The sequence below is a fragment of the Oncorhynchus mykiss genome, chromosome 12, assembly GCF_013265735.2.
Source record: "Oncorhynchus mykiss isolate Arlee chromosome 12, USDA_OmykA_1.1, whole genome shotgun sequence".
In the NCBI taxonomy this organism is placed as follows: Eukaryota; Metazoa; Chordata; class Actinopteri; order Salmoniformes; family Salmonidae; genus Oncorhynchus; species Oncorhynchus mykiss.
This window is the reverse complement of record NC_048576.1, coordinates 29,430,168-29,447,943: the sequence shown is the minus strand read 5'-3', so window position 1 is coordinate 29,447,943 and position 17,776 is coordinate 29,430,168. Positions and strand designations below refer to the sequence as shown.

The following is a 17,776-nucleotide window of genomic DNA, read 5'->3' as shown; positions in this document are numbered from 1 at the left end:
GGATAAAGCGCGAATAACTGAAATAACCCGCCACAAACTCCTTTGGCACAACATTTGTAGCCAATCAGAGGAAGGAGGAAGAACGAAGCCACAGAACAATGGTTGGTTATAAACATCTTTGGAGAGGCCCAACTCCGCGGAAAATCTGTCTCCCTCCAGCAAGTGATATTTTTTTCGTCCACCAAGCAAGGAGCTGTTGTATGGAGGTCAATGAGAGTTTCGAATTTGTTCAACAACAAAAAATGAATGGCTTATTTTCTGCGTGATGTTTATTTGATCAAAAATAAGTTTGGTATGCTTTACATTGTTACGAGTGTACTGATATAAATAGAACACGTGACAGTCTGCAGCATATTCATGGCATGAGGCTAGTGGGATAGGATCTCTCCATGGAATACAGACAGTTTACAATAATGAGATGTATCCACCAATCCAAAGAAATTATACACGGGCGCTAGACACCCCACCGTGCCGTTTTGTGGACAACGACTCCCATTCGTATCTTGTCAGTTTATCCATAATCTTTGGTTAAACCAATTACCCGCTAGTTCTCGTTAGTTTCCGTGTTTCAGTCAGCTGTCACCATAAACAAAATCTGGCGGGATATTTTGAAACGTAGGCTAGGTAATTTGCTTTGTGGGATGGTTAGCTTTGTTTGGCAAACACTGAATTAGACGACATCATCAACCTACTCTTTACAATACTGACTGATCAAATAAGGATGATGAATGCTCAGAGGCATTTCTTAGAAGACATCTTACAGTAAGAGGACCATAAAACTATTTTAATAAGTTACATTCTTGAACAACATACCGGTATTCACCTTTGCACAAGTCTGCTTTAAAATGTTTCCCAGCAAATACACGAATTGTTAGATTCTTTGTTATTCTATCTAAAAATGGGTATATTACAATAGACAATGTGGTTATGGTTATTTTTTTTTAAAACTTACAAAGTGACTGCATTGCTCCTCCTTGTTTTGACAAAATGAACAGTTTATTAAAAATGGCAGTCAGTCCATGTGCACAAGTTAGGCTATAGCACCCTCTGCTGTATGTTTCAATACTGTTTGTATAGAAGCCTGGCTTGTCAGAGACCCTTTGAAACAAAACATTATATCCACACTATAAATTGGGAACTGTGTAATTTTATAATGAAGGTACAATACAACTTTATATTTTAAAGTACTAATATAAATATATTATAACCTTCATAAGCATATCTTCCACAATGGCTCCCCATCTCTTCCTGTCCTGGGCTATTTGAATTAGGTGAGTCTTATCTGGTCATGAGCTCAGGCTCAAAAGTTTGCTGCTAGGTCATTCTTGGGCTTTTCATCTTCATCTGCTGGCTGTCCCCAACAGAGGTTACAGACTCGTAACTGATGGGTTAAGATGGGGATCAGCAACAAGGCCAATTTTTTCTTCAGGAGATGGTCGGAGGGCAGAACATAATTACAAATCATATGACCGCAAGAATCCCAAATACAGTGCATTCGGAAAGTTTTCAGACCCCTTGACTTTTTCCACATTTTGTTTCGTAACAGCCTTATTCTAAAATGTATTTGTTTTTTTCCCTCAAACTACACACTATACCCCATAATTACAAAACAGTTTAGACATTTTTGCTGAAATATCACATATACATAAGTATTCAGACCCTTTACTCGGTACTTTGTTGATGCATCTTTGGCAGCGATTACAGCAGAGTACGAAGCTACATGCTTGGCACACCTGTATTTGGGGAGTTTCTCCCATTCTTCTCTGCAGATCATCTTAAGCTTTGTCAGGTTGAATGGGGAGCGTCGCTACACAGCTATTTTCAGGTCTCTCCAGAGATGTTCGAACTGGTTCAAGTCTTTGCTCTGGCTGGGCCACTCAAGGACAATCAGAGACTTGTCCCGAAGTCACAGATATCGGGTGCACCAACGGTAAAGTTGAGTCTGCACAAAGAGGGCGTGTTTATTTATATATATATATATATATATATATATATATATATATATATATATATATATTTAAAAATTGTTCAATGACTGCACCTGCGCTCTAGCTTGGCTGACGTTAGCAAGACGTCCTGTGCTCTGCGCTCAACTGTAATTTCCCGGTCATTACCAAAAGTGCCCATTTCAATCATCATTGACGAAAATATCCAAACTACATAGATTTCTATGGAACTTTTCCTCTGAGCAATATATCGAAAATCCAAATATATTTTTATTTCAAAGACATATTTAACGGTTTATGCTCTCGTTTGTTAGTTTTGCATAACATATTATAGCCCATTTTATATCAACTACCTGTAGGGTACTCTTATTCCCCTTGTATGACTTACAATGTGTCATGTTGATAATGAAGGGGGGCAGATGGTAGTGGCCTAGTAGTTTTTTGTATGCAATTTTAATATGAAAATTAACCAATGATATCAGGCCACACCCGGCCATGATTACAGACACCTGTGTGTCTTTTGACACTATATAAATGAATCATCCCGCAATGTTTGTCATTATACCCTGATGAAGACAGCTTGTCTGTCGAAACGTTGGACATAAATATTTTTGCATCGGAGCTCCAAGTGTTTGCGGCTCTCCTTTATTTTTTTTAAGCGTTCCACTCCGCTAGCCAGCACCTCGCTATATAGGTGTGCGTTTCTTTCGCCTCTAGATTAGTCTATTACCCAGTAAACAGCACCCTACCAACAAAAAGCTCTTATAATTATTTTCCTGACACTGGTCAAAGACCTAAACAAGATTACTTTGAATATAGCCAAAGGGAACGTGATAAGATAATTGTATCGGAGTCCCTTTGACAGGCCAGGGGTAATTATGACCTCTCGAAAGAACTGTTACATTTATCTAAGGGCCAGACGAGAATGCATCAACATATAGTCACTCTTAGTGATTACGTGCGTCAAGGCATTATTCCACGGGGACTCAGGTGAAAAATAACCATCATTGGGACAGCGCACAGATTTGTGAGCGCTGGTGTGCCATCCTGAACAAATGTTCTATTGATTTAATGACATTGTTGACCAGTTGAAAAATGATTATTGAAATGTATAACACGATTGAAGAGAAACGCACAGCTCTGCAAGGAGCTGTTAATGATGATGGCATATTCAATGAACTGATAAACTAACCAAGCGCTCCAGGACAAGCTGTCTCAGAAATTAAGGAACTTAAAATCAAGACAGAAAAGGCAAGGCAGAGGACAAAGTCTACTTCTGTAGAAACTCTTGACAAACGAGGTCCTGCTCCTCCTCTCCATGACAGACGCAGGAGGGATGCCGCTTACTTCTATCCACCCCCGTCTGACCAACGCTCTACAACCTGCGCCTCACCTGTTTCCAATGGCAGTTTTTCATCCAACGAGAGACTGGGCCGACGGAAGGGCGGAGGTGGCCGCGGACACGCGCACCGACAAGATGCCGCACCCGACCGGGTAAGAAGAAACTACTACCAGAGGTAGAGGGGCCCGTTCACAAGGTCCCCGAACCTATGGGACTGGGTGTCTTTAATTTATCAAGCAAGATATTGAGCCCTGCCCATATCTCCTTGCTTAATAAAGGGCTATATTTTGTGCCTACTGACACCAGCAGTATGATCTCTTATTGAATCTCTTGATCCTCTCCCAGAGAACACTTTGTTAGTTACTTTTGAGTTATCATACACAAATTCCACACGAGGCCGGTATTGAAGCTATGGAACATTTTCTTCTGCAACGTGACCCTAATGAACTGCGCATGCATTATAACATTGGCTGAAATAGTACTCACACACAACTACTTCATGTTTCTAAATTATTCCTTTATTCTGACAACGGGTACTGCTATGGGATCCCCCATGGCTCCTAACTATGCTAATTTGTATGTGGGTTAGTCTATTTTCAACCCTCTCAAATGTTTTCTTGCCTAACATCATTATTTGGAAACGGTATATTGATATTTTTGTTCTGTGGAGGGGTGACGCAAAACAGCTCCAGGCGTTCCATGCTTTTATTAACTCCTGTTCTGAGCATCTGAGATTTACTATGCAAACTGATTTGACGTGTATCAGATTTCTTGATCTTGTGTGACGATAATGTTCTATACAATGATCTTTACAGGAAACCTACTGATCGTAACAGTAAGAGGGATGATAGTTGTCACCAACTTCCCTTGAAAAACAGTTTGCCCTACAGCCAATTCTGTCGAATCAAAATAATTTGTAAAAAGCAGATGTCAACAAATATGGCTGAGACGCAAATAAAATTCATGGAAAGGGGGAATAAAAATGGTCAGCTTAATACTGCCGATGGGAAAATTCAGAACGAAACATGACCTTAAGGTCGGTCTCGCAAAAATAAGCATTATTGCGTTCTAACTACCCGCTGTTCAAAGTTCTCTAAACAAATGAAGGGTATCGTTCAAACTTTGGCATATTCTAAGATCCGATGATAGTATTGTTAATGTGTTTTCGGACCTTCCCTTGGTTGTATTGTCGCGGGGCAGAAATCTCAAACTTAAATTCTGATTTACCACCCCACGATATCCCTGCACAACGTATTTGCGACCCTACTGGCTCAATGCAATGGCACTTTCAATAATGATCCTCCAAACACGGAAACAGATCACAATCAAAGGTGTTATCATGTGCTCCACTAAGACAGTTATTTATCTTATAACTTGTCCTTGTGGTGTAAATTGTGAGTAAAACAAAGCGCGAATTAAAATTACGTATCTTGGAGCATCGTAGCACAATTAGGCGCAACAACTTACCCAGTTGTGGCCCACTCTTTGGAAGAAAACCACTCGATTTCGTCTCTTCATTATATTGGCATCGAACATGTCACCCTCCCTAGAAGAGGGGGTGACCTCGACTATTTTTAAAACGAGAGGCTGCTTGGAGTTTTAATTTAAAAACCCTTGCTCCCTTCGTTCTTCATGTAGACTTTGATATGAAGCCATTATTGTGATTTTGCTATTGTAAATGTTTGTAGGCTTATGTAGCTAAATTGGATCTGTGATTGTACGCTATCCAGTTATGTTTTGTGTATGCTATTAATGAGAATTAGCCAATATCAGGCCACACCCGGCCATGATTACAGACACCTGTGTCTTTTGACACTATATAAATGAGTCATCCCACAGTGTTTGTCATTATACCATGACGAAGACAGCTTGTCTGTCAATGTTGGACATATTTTTGCATCTGAGCTCCTAGATTGTGCAGCTCTAGTTAAAAAAAACACATTTTATATCAACTACCTGTAGGTACTCTTTATTCCCCTTGTATGACTTACAATGTGTCATGATGTTGAAGGGAGGCAGATGGTAGTGGCCTAAATCAAATTATTTGCTGTTACAACAACTGAACTACCATTTTAACCTGACCTACTTCCAGTTCTTGTCCTTAGTTAATCTCTTTGCAGTCTTTTTACTGGTCCACTGACAACTCACACACTCACATTTCCTGATGTGTGAACCACACCCCTATCTGTTGATCTGGACTACATAGCAATTCCTACCATTGTCGCTGACTGTATTAACCCTAAACAATGTGCAGTCCCAGTGTCTCATACAAGTTAAAATGGCGCGGGAGTACTAAACTTGTGACATGGAATTATACTTTTCGAAATCAAGGCATGACACCGTTATAGGATCTGTCTGACAGTTTTAAATGTGTTATCTGTTCTAGAGTCCAGCACAGCTGACTGGGTTTAATTTAGCTCATGATGTCACCAATCCCTCATCCCAGCCACAGTTTGAGTCCCGCCCCCTGCACCCGCACCAGACCCAAATATTCTCAGTCGAGAGCAGTGGGGTGGGAAGTATGAGTTTATGCTCTTCTGTATCGGCTACTGTGTGGGACTGGGAAACGTGTGGCAGTTTCCCTTCCTCTGCTACCGCAAACACATCCTAGTCAGTCTACTGTTGGTCTCCTTCAGCTCTCCCTGTGAAGCTAGTACATGCTGATGCTTCAAAATTTGAATGATGAATCCTCTTGTGTTGGCTGGCAGCATTCCAGATGTAGTAAGTGATTATAAAGCCATAGTGCTGTTTGTAGGAACTGTCCTTACATGCAGTGTATACGTGCATCAGCTCAGTGTATAAACAAACGAATGAGGAATGTCTCCGCTTGAATTATCCAGTTTCCCCAGCCTAAAACCCCAAACAGCAAGCAATGCAGATGTAAAAGCACGGTTGCTAGGAAAAACTCCCTAGAAAGTGGAACCTAGGAAGAAACCTAGAGGAACCAGGCTCTGGGGGGTGGCCAGTCCCCTTATGGCTGTGCTGGTGTAACAGTACTCTTCTTACGTTGTGTACAATCAGTCATCGACACAGAACTCCAACATGTAGCACCAGTCATGTAGATTTATTCTGTTAGGAACGGCACAAAATTGCACGTCATGCAATGCACGTCTCACCATCCAACTCTGCACTCACGCACTGTACAAAATATATGAACCCCCCCCCCCCACCAGACACAGTAAGTTGCTAGCTAGTACTGGCGGGAATTCTCTACAACAAAATGCACAACAAATATTCTCCAAAAACCGCTGCATCTTATGTGTGATGTTCGAATAACATTTACAAACAATTTGATATATTTGATATAAATTGTACATTTAAATCATCACTTGAGAGTATAAAAATCACTTTTGATGTACAGTGCTTTGCAACCAACAACTTACCGCTGGTTTGGTGCTTGTTCACTGGGACGATTCTAACTGGAACATCCCCCCTCGTAAGCAAGCTACGCAAACCAGCCAATAAGATGCCATGTTGAGTAGGTGAAGGCAAGACAAACTCAAACCAAAAACCCATTGGCTTAACAATAAAGTGGCAAGGGGAATCACCAATATAACCCTGTTACACCGGGTGGAGATTATAAGAGTACATGGCCATTAAGGCCAGATTATTCTCCAAGATGTTCAAACGTTCATAGATGACCGACAGGGTCAAATAATAATCAGTGGTTGTAGAGGGTGCGACAGGTCGGTACATCAGGAGTAAATGTCACTTGGCTTTTCATAGCCGGGCATTCAGAGGTCGAAATAGCAGGTGCGGTAGGGAGCGTTGAAAACCGCTATGTACTTAAGTCAAATCAAATCATCGTTACCATGTAGGTAACGATGCTCCTCCCAGATCTTCTACTCATTGGGGATTGGTGTTGGGGGGGCTGCTCTCCACGGCCTCCTACAATAAGTTTGATAACAATGTCATCAGGTCAGTAGTACTATTCTATGCACTCTGAGGCTACAGGCATGCTGGGAAATGGAGTCAATTCTAACATTGTTCTGCTTTCAGGGACTGTCTGGTCATCACCATAGGGAACTGCAGCACCAGCCTCTTTGTGGGCTTCGCCATATTTTCAATCCTGGGTCACATGGCTTGGCGGAAGGGAGTGCCTGTTAGAGAGGTGGAAGACACTGGTAGCTCGCAATGAGCAAATCACTCTTGAATTAACAATACATTTTATTTTATGTTTATGACATGGTAATTACAATACATCCAGTTATTATCATGGCAAATATAAGCTCATTATTCTTCCGCCAGGTCCCGGTTTGGCATTTGTGGCATATTCAGAACCTCTTGCTCAACTGCCAGGCTCTGTTTTGATCGATCCTCTCCTTTTTCATGCTGGGGGTCGACACTCTGGTAAACCACAGTGCTTTAAACCCACCAAACACAGACATCTAACACCCCGCTCCCTGTTTCTCTGGCCCTCATCCCTGTAGTTTGGTGACATGGAGGGTATCACCATGGCCATGCTGGATGAGTTCCTACAGCTTAGAGCTAACATGAAGGAGAAGTCTCTGTTCCTGGGAGTTCTTTGTTTCGGCTTCTGTCTAATGGGACTGCTGTTGATCTCGTGTGTATTAGTGAGGAAGGGGTGTTTGTTAGTGCTGGTGTCCGTCTCTCCATAGGGAGGGATTTACTGGTTCACCCTCATCGACTCATTCGCCACTAGCTTTTGCCTCATTACCCTCTTCATTGGCATCTCCTTCTATGGTACACAGCAACATGCACCTCAATTCCATACCCTGCATACTACATTTTACATACTAACCACTATTCAGACATGCCCCACACTTACTGTATGTCATTGGTGTATTCAGATACTTTCACTAAGTGTCTGCATTCCTTAATATTCACATGCGTGAACCAGTTTTGCCAGGACATCATTGCAATGATCTGTCTCTGCCCTTCATGGGGCCGCAAAGTGCTGCTCTACTTCAAGCATGCTGGGTATTCTGCACCCCATTTCTCCAATTGAGTCAGGCAGACCCTTGACCTTTACATTATATCTCTGGGAAAGCATCCCTCTCTGTCTGAAATCCACCCTCAGTGGTGAGTAATTGAAAGAAACTGCCATCTATCCCCTTTCACCCCAGCTGTGTTATTTATTCTGGGGCCATATTATTAACGTGTGCTATTTTCTGCTTTATTCATGTTTTAATCTGACTTTAATCAGACATTGGTTTTATTGTTTAAATATGACTTGTGTCCTTGATTATTTAGAAAAGTGCAAGTCCTATTTAAATAAACATTAGTATTGTAAATTAATGTTATGATTACTTGTTGAAACTCACCTCTACTGCGATGGCTGAAACTGCTTAACTTTGACGAGGCGTTTGTCAGCTGGCAGTGAAGATGGTCTTGAGCGGAATCAAGTTTTTGCAAGAGTCAGTTTAGGTCCTCCCGAACACGGATGCGAATTTAAGCGCATGTCTCCTCAGAACAGTAAAATGCTCAGCGCTAACGTACATTTTGTAGAACTCAAGGAGAGGGGGTTGTTGTACCTGGGGTTGAGCTTGTCATTGCTTTGCAGCTCAATGACTTTGTTGTAGGCCATCCGGCACATCTGCTGGTTTGACGTTAAACGGGGTTGCAAATATGTTCAACTCCAGTTTACTTTTCTCATCCTTAAACCGCTCACAAAATTACTTTTGCCAGCTTTCCACACTCACCAGCATATTCTGACGTAATCTCAGGCTCTTGTCCTTGCAGAGTAGGAACATGTACTGTTACCCCTTTCTAGTTGGACTTGCCACAGCTTTAATTTAGCTTCGAATGATTTCATGTTTGACAGCAGATCGCTGAGAAACTGGTTCGGCCTTTGGAGCTTGATGTTCAAGTCAGACAGCTACTTGGTTATGTCCACCATGAAGGCGAAATCACACATCCGCTTGTCATCACTCAGTTCCACAACAGCTTTCCCCCTTCATTAATTGTTTTACGTCATCCGTCAGTCATAAAACCGTGCAAGCATGTTTCCACGGCTCAATCAATCATCGCACCTCAGTGGTAAACCAGATCACCATACTCCGATTCAAGATCACTCAGTAGCTCCTTAAACTGGCGGTTGTTCAGCCCTTTATCAAAAGATACATTGATGGACGACACTACAGTTGCCATTACATTGTTCGGCTTCAGCGACAGTGCACACATACTTTCTTGTTGTATGATGTAGTTGCATACAATTAAATCACTTTGATCAAGACTGAGAACAAATTAATTTGTTTCACTAATGCGGTTAACCGCTTTTTCGAGCCAACCATGGCTGTCGCTCCATCTGTATTAAGGCCACTTCATTTTTCAAACTGTAGCTCAAATTTGTTCATAGCCGAGACAAGTCCTCACCTCTGGTGGTGCGATGCATGGCTTCCAAAGACAGCAATTCCTCCCTTGTGTCAAACTCCTCTAATACCACGCACAAATTGGGCATTATTTGTTGTCAGTCGTTTCATCACATGCCAAAGAGAAACTCAATTTCTTGTGAAGTCCTCCAATGTTTTGTGCCATGTCAGTTATCCGCTCCGTGACGATTCTTCGAGATAAACTGACACTTTGGAACAATTTAACTTTGTCTGGTGCTAGGAACTCTGCAGTGACAAGGAGACACTCTTACAAATTCTCCTTCCGAATGAGGCTTCAGTTTCTTTGCGATAAGCTCACGCACCACAACTTGCTTGCATAACCTCATTTGGATGGGAAAATGTTTTGTAAAGTTGGGCACCAAAACCCCGCTGAAGAGCAATGACTTTATCCACAAAAAGTTGTCCTTGCAACTCATTCAGTTTAGCATGTTTCGAGCTGTAATGATGCTCCAAATTTGCCTTTTTCATTACTGCAAGTGCATCCCCACAAACTAGGCATACATGTTTGCCTTTCTATATTAATTTGTCTTGGAAAACGTTACTCTGCATTGACTTGTCTTTACTGTAGCCATTTTTCTGATGTACAGGTGCTCGATGATGAGCTGTCTGGTAGCGCCAAGGCTTTGGGGGAGGTGGCTGGATTTGTAAAAAATCATTTTTGTGTAAAAACGATGTCTAGAGCTTTTTTATATAAATGTATTTATGAATTGGCTCAGTGGCCTGATCAAACGGTCCTGAAGGCCGTATAAGGCCCGGAGGCCGGACATCCCCCACCCTTGCCCTAAGGGGACAAATAAAGCTGTATTGAAATGGCTTGAATACTGGAGCCACACTAAGAACACATGAAACCCTTGATAGTTTAAAGGCTGCCAGTGTGCAAATAATGTAGGACAGGAGTCACAAATTACATTCAGCCGTGGGCCGATATTTCCTCGAGCAGATGGTTGGAGGCCAGAACATAGTTAAATAATTTGTACACTGCAAATTGACTGCAGTAATACCAAACAAAGTATTTGACAAACAGATTGTTCGGGATGAGTTGGACCGCAGAGTGAAGGAAAAGCAGCCAACCAGTGCTCAGAATATGTGGGAACTCCTTCAAGACTGTTAGAAAAGCATTCCAGCTGAACTGTCATCAAACCAAAGGGTATCTACTTTGAAGAACCTCAAATATAAAATATTTTTTGATTTAACACTTTTTGGTTACTACATGATTGTGTTATTTCATAGTTTTGATATCTTCACTATTATTCTACAATTGTAGAAAATAGTGAAAATAAACTCTTGAATGAGTAGGTGTCCAACCTTTTGACTGGTACTGTATGCGTTTTTGCACAGAAAAATCACCCGTCGACCGCCTATTGTGAAACCCTGGGTTTACATCAGTAAGGAAATATACAGTCAAATCCCATTCATTATAAAAAATCTATTTATTAATCTCTTTCTTTCTCCGTTATTTTAAGAAATCTATTTGACCTCAAATTCCTGGAGGGTGAACAACTTGAACAACAATGGAGTGGGAGAGGAAGGAGTAGACTGTGAAGGCTCTGTTCACGGTAAACCTGACAGACACGTTCAACCTTGAGGTGGATTTCGCAGCTATGACCTGGGAAAATGGGACAGGCATGACCCTTCACTGGTGGAGGTGGAGAGTGTATTATCACCTACAGAGCTGTGTGTATGAAGAGACTGATAATGGATTTCACTGTCCAGGAATCTTGCCCTGCCAGCCAGAAGGATACTTTTTTGTAATTTACTGTAATGAAAGGCCTCCTGTGGGGATGGGAGCTGGGATTTAAAAAATAGGACAACACACTTCATGACAACACTACATGAAGAGAGCCCTAAAACATTATAGCAAGGCTGCAACACATGACTTGCAGCTGTCTGGGTTCAGGTCTTGATTTGCAAAAAAGTTGATTTGCTTTTCTGATGTAATAATATACGGCTAATCTGTAAAGAATATGTTATTCCTGTTGTCTTGTTAGAGCAGCCAAATCCAGCACAAATAATAATTTTAGGTACTGTTACTATGCAGTTGTCGAAATAATTGATGCGGTGGTCTTCCAACATGGCCGCCAGGAGGCCTCGTACGTCAACCCTCTGTTTTTCTGGGGGGGGGAAGGACGTCTGGTGGATGTGCGTCTGCAACCTTTTTCTGCGGTTTCTTTCTGCCGCGAGTCAGCGGACAATTGAAAACCGGGGGTTCTACGATATCGGATTGAGATAAAATAGAAGAACGACAGTTACTGATTTGTATTTAGTTTTAATAATCTGATAACACACCAAGATGCCACCCAGAAAACGCAACTCTGGAGCAGCACAGGACAAGGAAATTAAACACAGAATAGAAAATGCCTCCTCGGACAAGCCTGAATTATCCATAGAAAGGTAAACTTCCCATCTATCTATCGTATTTAACAAGATACCGAGTCAAATTAATTGTGTAAAACACTAGCTACCCTGTTATGTTACTGTCTAAAATATAACGTTATTTTCTGTACGTAAAATTATAATTGGTAATTGTATGCGAGCTAGCTACCAGCAACATCCCATACGAAAACAGGTCGAGTCGAACAGCTGGGAAAACATGTTACTGTTGTAGTTAAAGCATTTGGGAATATGTGGCATGCCACTCATTTTGTTAGCTACTGTACTCTAAGGTTCTTGGGTACTGTTGTCAAGCCAAATAAATTAGCTAATATGATGGGGCTTTCATATGCCCCCACTAAAATGACTCCAGTCGATTTGATCTCGGTTCATAGATATTATTTCCCACTTCAGTAATCTTCTTCAACATTAGTAAGTAAGCATGGGCACAACATTTGGGACTGGATTACGCTTCTTACCATTATGTGTTAGAATTATGGCGTTAAAACTATCTATAATCCTTAGTTGAAACAATAACAAAGCAGTTACCCTGCCTCTGTTTTTGGTCAAAAAGCTGAGGGGTTGGCCTGGAGAAATGCAAAGGCCAAATGTAACCACTCTCAAATTCAGAAACAGCTATGGATGCAAGGACTGGCTATCAATGATATCAAAAGTATAGCTTTTTAAGGCATTTTACGCTTACATTGTTTAAACATTGGAGTAAAACAAGCTTCTATTTTGTGTTCTGGTGTGGTATGACAGTTGAACTAAAATCAATGGGTTTTTATCATTATGTCCAAAAGGCATGTAGCAACTAAGGTTTACAGACAATGACTAAAAAACACACGAATGCCACAACAACTAACTACCTGTACTCATTGCTCCCCTCACAAATCATGACTGTCAAAACAGTGTATGGTTTATCTAAATGTGTAACTTTCTTTATTTTAACTTTTTTTGAACCATCAGGCACAAAGAGAAGGATGCTGACTTTGTGACTGACAGATGCAGTGTGTGATCGTGCCTGGGCAATATGGAAGGCAGTTCAGGCCTCAGTGGACAAAGTCCCTGTACGTATCCACTCATTGTCCTCAAGTTACTAGTAGAAAATAAACTTTTTTTTAAAAATCTACTAATACCATTTCTGTATGCTCTGAGGGATAGAATATAACAAGTGAATAAACAACTGAACACAAACTATTTGTCTCTGATATACATTTTATTCAAGGTTATTCACAGAGAGATTGACGATACATTACATTTTTCTTCTCTCTCTGTCAACACAGGACACTCAAAGGCTTTGTGGTGCTTGCTTGTTTGTGGTTGTGACTGACTTGGAAGTTGCAAGTTTTACCTTTCACTCAAGTCCAGAAGGCAGTGGATCTGAAGTAAGTAGTAGATCCAGGAGTACCAGTGGAGCCTTTGTCAGCGCCAGTGCCCAGATCAGTTCTTTGTTCCAGGTGGAAAGAAATCCTGCAGGGCTGCTGGATAATGTTCCTTTTGGCAAAAGGTGGGTCAGTGGTTATTGATCACTAATGTTGCAAATTTTGTTTTTTTGCAAGGCGAAGAGCAACAAAGACCTTTCCCTCTTCATGCTTAGTCAGAGTTCTGGCGAGGTGAGCAGCACGTTTCTATCCATGGGTCTGTTTTCCCCCATGACGCTGTTAAGACAGGCCTGTGTTATGATACTGCTGCTGATGTGCATTGTCTGTGCTGTCTGCAGGAAGGGTTCCGTAGATGGGGGATGACCTGGCCATCAGATGGAAGGATATGACGTGTGTTTTGGAGTTCTTCATCAGGCGCTGCCCTCCTAGCCTGCTGCAGCCACTTTACAATAAGACTTTTTGACCTTCAGTCTCAGACTTCCCCTTCCCACTGCAAGCCTCATGCCCTCACATTGACATTCTCTTTAATTTACTTAAGACAAACACCCAATCCATCCACTTATAAGGTTGAGACGTTGTCATTTGTCACACAGAATAGGTGAGGTTCAGACAGTACATTTACATGGCTGAGAATTCTGTGTTTGGGTTTCTGTGTCTGTCATCTCATTGGTCATCTGTTGTACTTGTGTTCCAGGTGAAGAATGTGTACCAGACCAGTTTCTCTGCTTTTCTGGACTCCATAGGCCTCTCTGGGACTCAGGACCTTCCCCAGGTAGGATGCAAAAACTGCATTAAATGCTGGAGCTTATTGCTATGCCCCAAGTTATATAGAAATATGTCAACAATGGCCTCTATGGGACGGAGACACACAGACGGAGGACCGAGCACACCCCTATTCACATCGACGGGGCTGTAGTGGAGATGGTTGAGAGCTTCATGTTCCTCGGTTTCCACATCACTGATGACTTATGGTCCAATCACACCGACACAGTTGTGAAGAGGCACGACAATGCCTCTTTCCCGTCATGAGGCTATGCAGGTTTGACATAGGCCCTCAGATCCTCAAAGTTTTACAGCTGCACAATCACTGCTTGATTTGGCAACTGCTCAGGATCTGATCGCAAGGCGCTACAGAGGGTAGTGTGTATGGATCAGTAAATTGCTGGGGCCGAGCTCCCTGCCATCCAGGACCTCTACACCTGGCCGTGTCAGAGGAATTCCCTAAAAATTGTCAGACATCGGCCACCCAAGTCAGTCTGTTCTCTGCTACTGCTTGGCAAGCGGTACCAGAGTGCCAAGTCTGGGACCAAAGGGCTCCTGAACAGCTTCTACGCCAAAACCATAAGACTGCTGAACAGTTCATTTAACAGCTACCCGGACTTTCTGATTTTCACCCACTACCTACATAGTACTTCAATCAATCACCTAACCAAACCTACATGTACATATTACCTCAATCAATCCCCTCAACTACCTCGTTCCGGTACTCCTTGTGTACAGTGCCTTGCGAAAGTATTCGGCCCCCTTGAACTTTGCGACCTTTTGCCACATTTCAGGCTTCAAACATAAAGATATAAAACTGTATTTTTTTTGTGAAGAATCAACAACAAGTGGGACACAATCATGAAGTGGAACGACATTTATTGGATATTTCAAACTTTTTTAACAAATCAAAAACTGAAAAATTGGGCGTGCAAAATTATTCAGCCCCCTTAAGTTAATACTTTGTAGCGCCACCTTTTGCTGCGATTACAGCTGTAAGTCGCTTGGGGTATGTCTCTATCAGTTTTGCACATCGAGAGACTGACATTTTTTCCCATTCCTCCTTGCAAAACAGCTCAAGCTCAGTGAGGTTGGATGGAGAGCATTTGTGAACAGCAGTTTTCAGTTCTTTCCACAGATTCTCGATTGGATTCAGGTCTGGGCTTTGACTTGGCCATTCTAACACCTGGATATGTTTATTTTTGAACCATTCCATTGTAGATTTTGCTTTATGTTTTGGATCATTGTCTTGTTGGAAGACAAATCTCCGTCCCAGTCTCAGGTCTTTTGCAGACTCCATCAGGTTTTCTTCCAGAATGGTCCTGTATTTGGCTCCATCCATCTTCCCATCAATTTTAACCATCTTCCCTGTCCCTGCTGAAGAAAAGCAGGCCCAAACCATGATGCTGCCACCACCATGTTTGACAGTGGGGATGGTGTGTTCAGCTGTGTTGCTTTTACGCCAAACATAACGTTTTGCATTGTTGCCAAAAAGTTCAATTTTGGTTTCATCTGACCAGAGCACCTTCTTTCACATGTTTGGTGTGTCTCCCAGGTGGCTTGTGGCATACTTTAAACAACACTTTTTATGGATATCTTTAAGAAATGGCTTTCTTCTTGCCACTCTTCCATAAAGGCCAGATTTGTGCAATATACGACTGATTGTTGTCCTACAGACAGATCTCTGCAGTTCATCCAGAGTGATCATGGGCCTCTTGGCTGCATCTCTGATCAGTCTTCTCCTTGTATGAGCTGAAAGTTTAGAGGGACGGCCAGGTCTTGGTAGATTTGCAGTGGTCTGATACTCCTTCCATTTCAATATTATCGCTTGCACAGTGCTCCTTGGGATGTTTAAAGCTTGGGAAATCTTTTGTATCCAAATCCGGCTTTAAACTTCTTCACAACAGTATCTCGGACCTGCCTGGTGTGTTCCTTGTTCTTCATGATGCTCTCTGCGCTTTTAACGGACCTCTGAGACTATCACAGTGCAGGTGCATTTATACGGAGACTTGATTACACACAGGTGGATTGTATTTATCATCATTAGTCATTTAGGTCAACATTGGATCATTCAGAGATCCTCACTGAACTTCTGGAGAGAGTTTGCTGCACTGAAAGTAAAGGGGCTGAATAATTTTGCACGCCCAATTTTTCAGTTTTTGATTTGTTAAAGTTTGAAATATCCAATAAATGTCGTTCCACTTCATGATTGTGTCCCACTTGTTGTTGATTCTTCACAAAAAAATTGTTTTATATCTTTGTTTGAACTCTGAAATGTGGCAAAAGGTCGCAAAGTTCAAGGGGGCCGAATACTTTCGCAAGGCACTGTATATAGCCTCTTTGTTACTATTTTAGAATATACACTACCGTTCAAAAGTTTGGGTTCACTTAGAAATGTACCTGTTTTTGAAAGAAAAGCACATTTTTGGTTAATTAAAGTAACATCAAATTGATCAGAAATACAATGTAGACATTGTTAATGTCGTAAACGACTATTGTAGCTGGAAACGATTTTTAATGGAATATCTACATAGGCGTACAGAGGCCCATTTATCAGCAACCATCACTCCTGTGTTCCAATGGCACATTGTGTTGGCTAATCCAAGTTTATCATTTTAAAAGGCTGATTGATTATTAGAAAACCCTTTGCAATTATGTTTGAACAGCTGCAAACTGTGCTGATTTTAAAGACACAATAAAACTTGCTGCCTTTAGACCAGTTGAGTATCTGGTGCATCAGCATTGGTGGGTTCATTACAGGCTTAAAATGGCCAGAAGCAAAGAACTTTCTTCTGAAACTTGTCAGTCTATTCTTGTTCTGAGAAATGACTGCTATTCCATGCGAGAAACTGCCAAGAAACTGAAGAACTTGTACAATGCTGTATACTACTCCCTTCACAGAGCAGTGCAAACTGGCTCTAACCAGAATAGAAAGAGTGGGAGGCCCGGTGCACTTCTGAGCAAGAGGACAAGTACATCAGTGTCTAGTTTGAGAAACAGATGCCTCACATGTCCTCAACTGGTAGCTTCATTAAATAGTACCCGCAAAACCCCAGTCTCAACATCAGCAGGGAAGAGGTGACTCCGGGATGCTGGCCTTCTAGGTAGAGTTGCAAAGAAAAAGCCATATCTCAGGCTGGCTAATAAAAAGAAAAGATTAAGCTGGGCGAAAGAACAGACACTGGACAGAGGAAGATTGGGAAAAAAGTATTATGGACAGACGAATTTGAGGTGTTCTGTGCTTAAGGTGTTCGGATCACAAAGAAGAACATTCGTGAGACAGAGGAAATTTTGAAATATGCTGGAATGAGTGCCTGACGCCATTTGTCAAGCATGGTGGAGGCAATGTGATGGTCTGGGGGTGCTTTGGTGGTAGAGTGGGAGATTTGTAAAGGGATCTTGAAGAAAGAAGGCTATCACTCCATTTTGCAATGCCATACCCTGTGGACGTTGCATAATTGGAGCCAATTTCCTCCTACAACAGGACAATGACCCAAAGCACAGCTCCAAACTATGCAATAACTATTTAGGGAAGAAGCAGACAGCTGGTATTCTGTCTATAATGGAGTGGCCAGCACAGTCCCCGGATCTCAACCCTATTCAGCAGCTTGTCCGTAT

The 17,776-nt window shown here is 41.8% G+C and overlaps 2 pseudogenes; both read left to right on the top strand.

Moving 5' to 3' along the window:
- The first annotated feature begins 7,113 nt into the window (after positions 1-7,113).
- Positions 7,114-8,324, top strand: LOC110536838 (annotated as a pseudogene).
- Positions 8,325-11,577: 3,253 nt separating this feature from the next.
- The window catches only part of LOC110537376, a 42,497-nt pseudogene continuing 36,298 nt past the window's right edge, over positions 11,578-17,776 (top strand).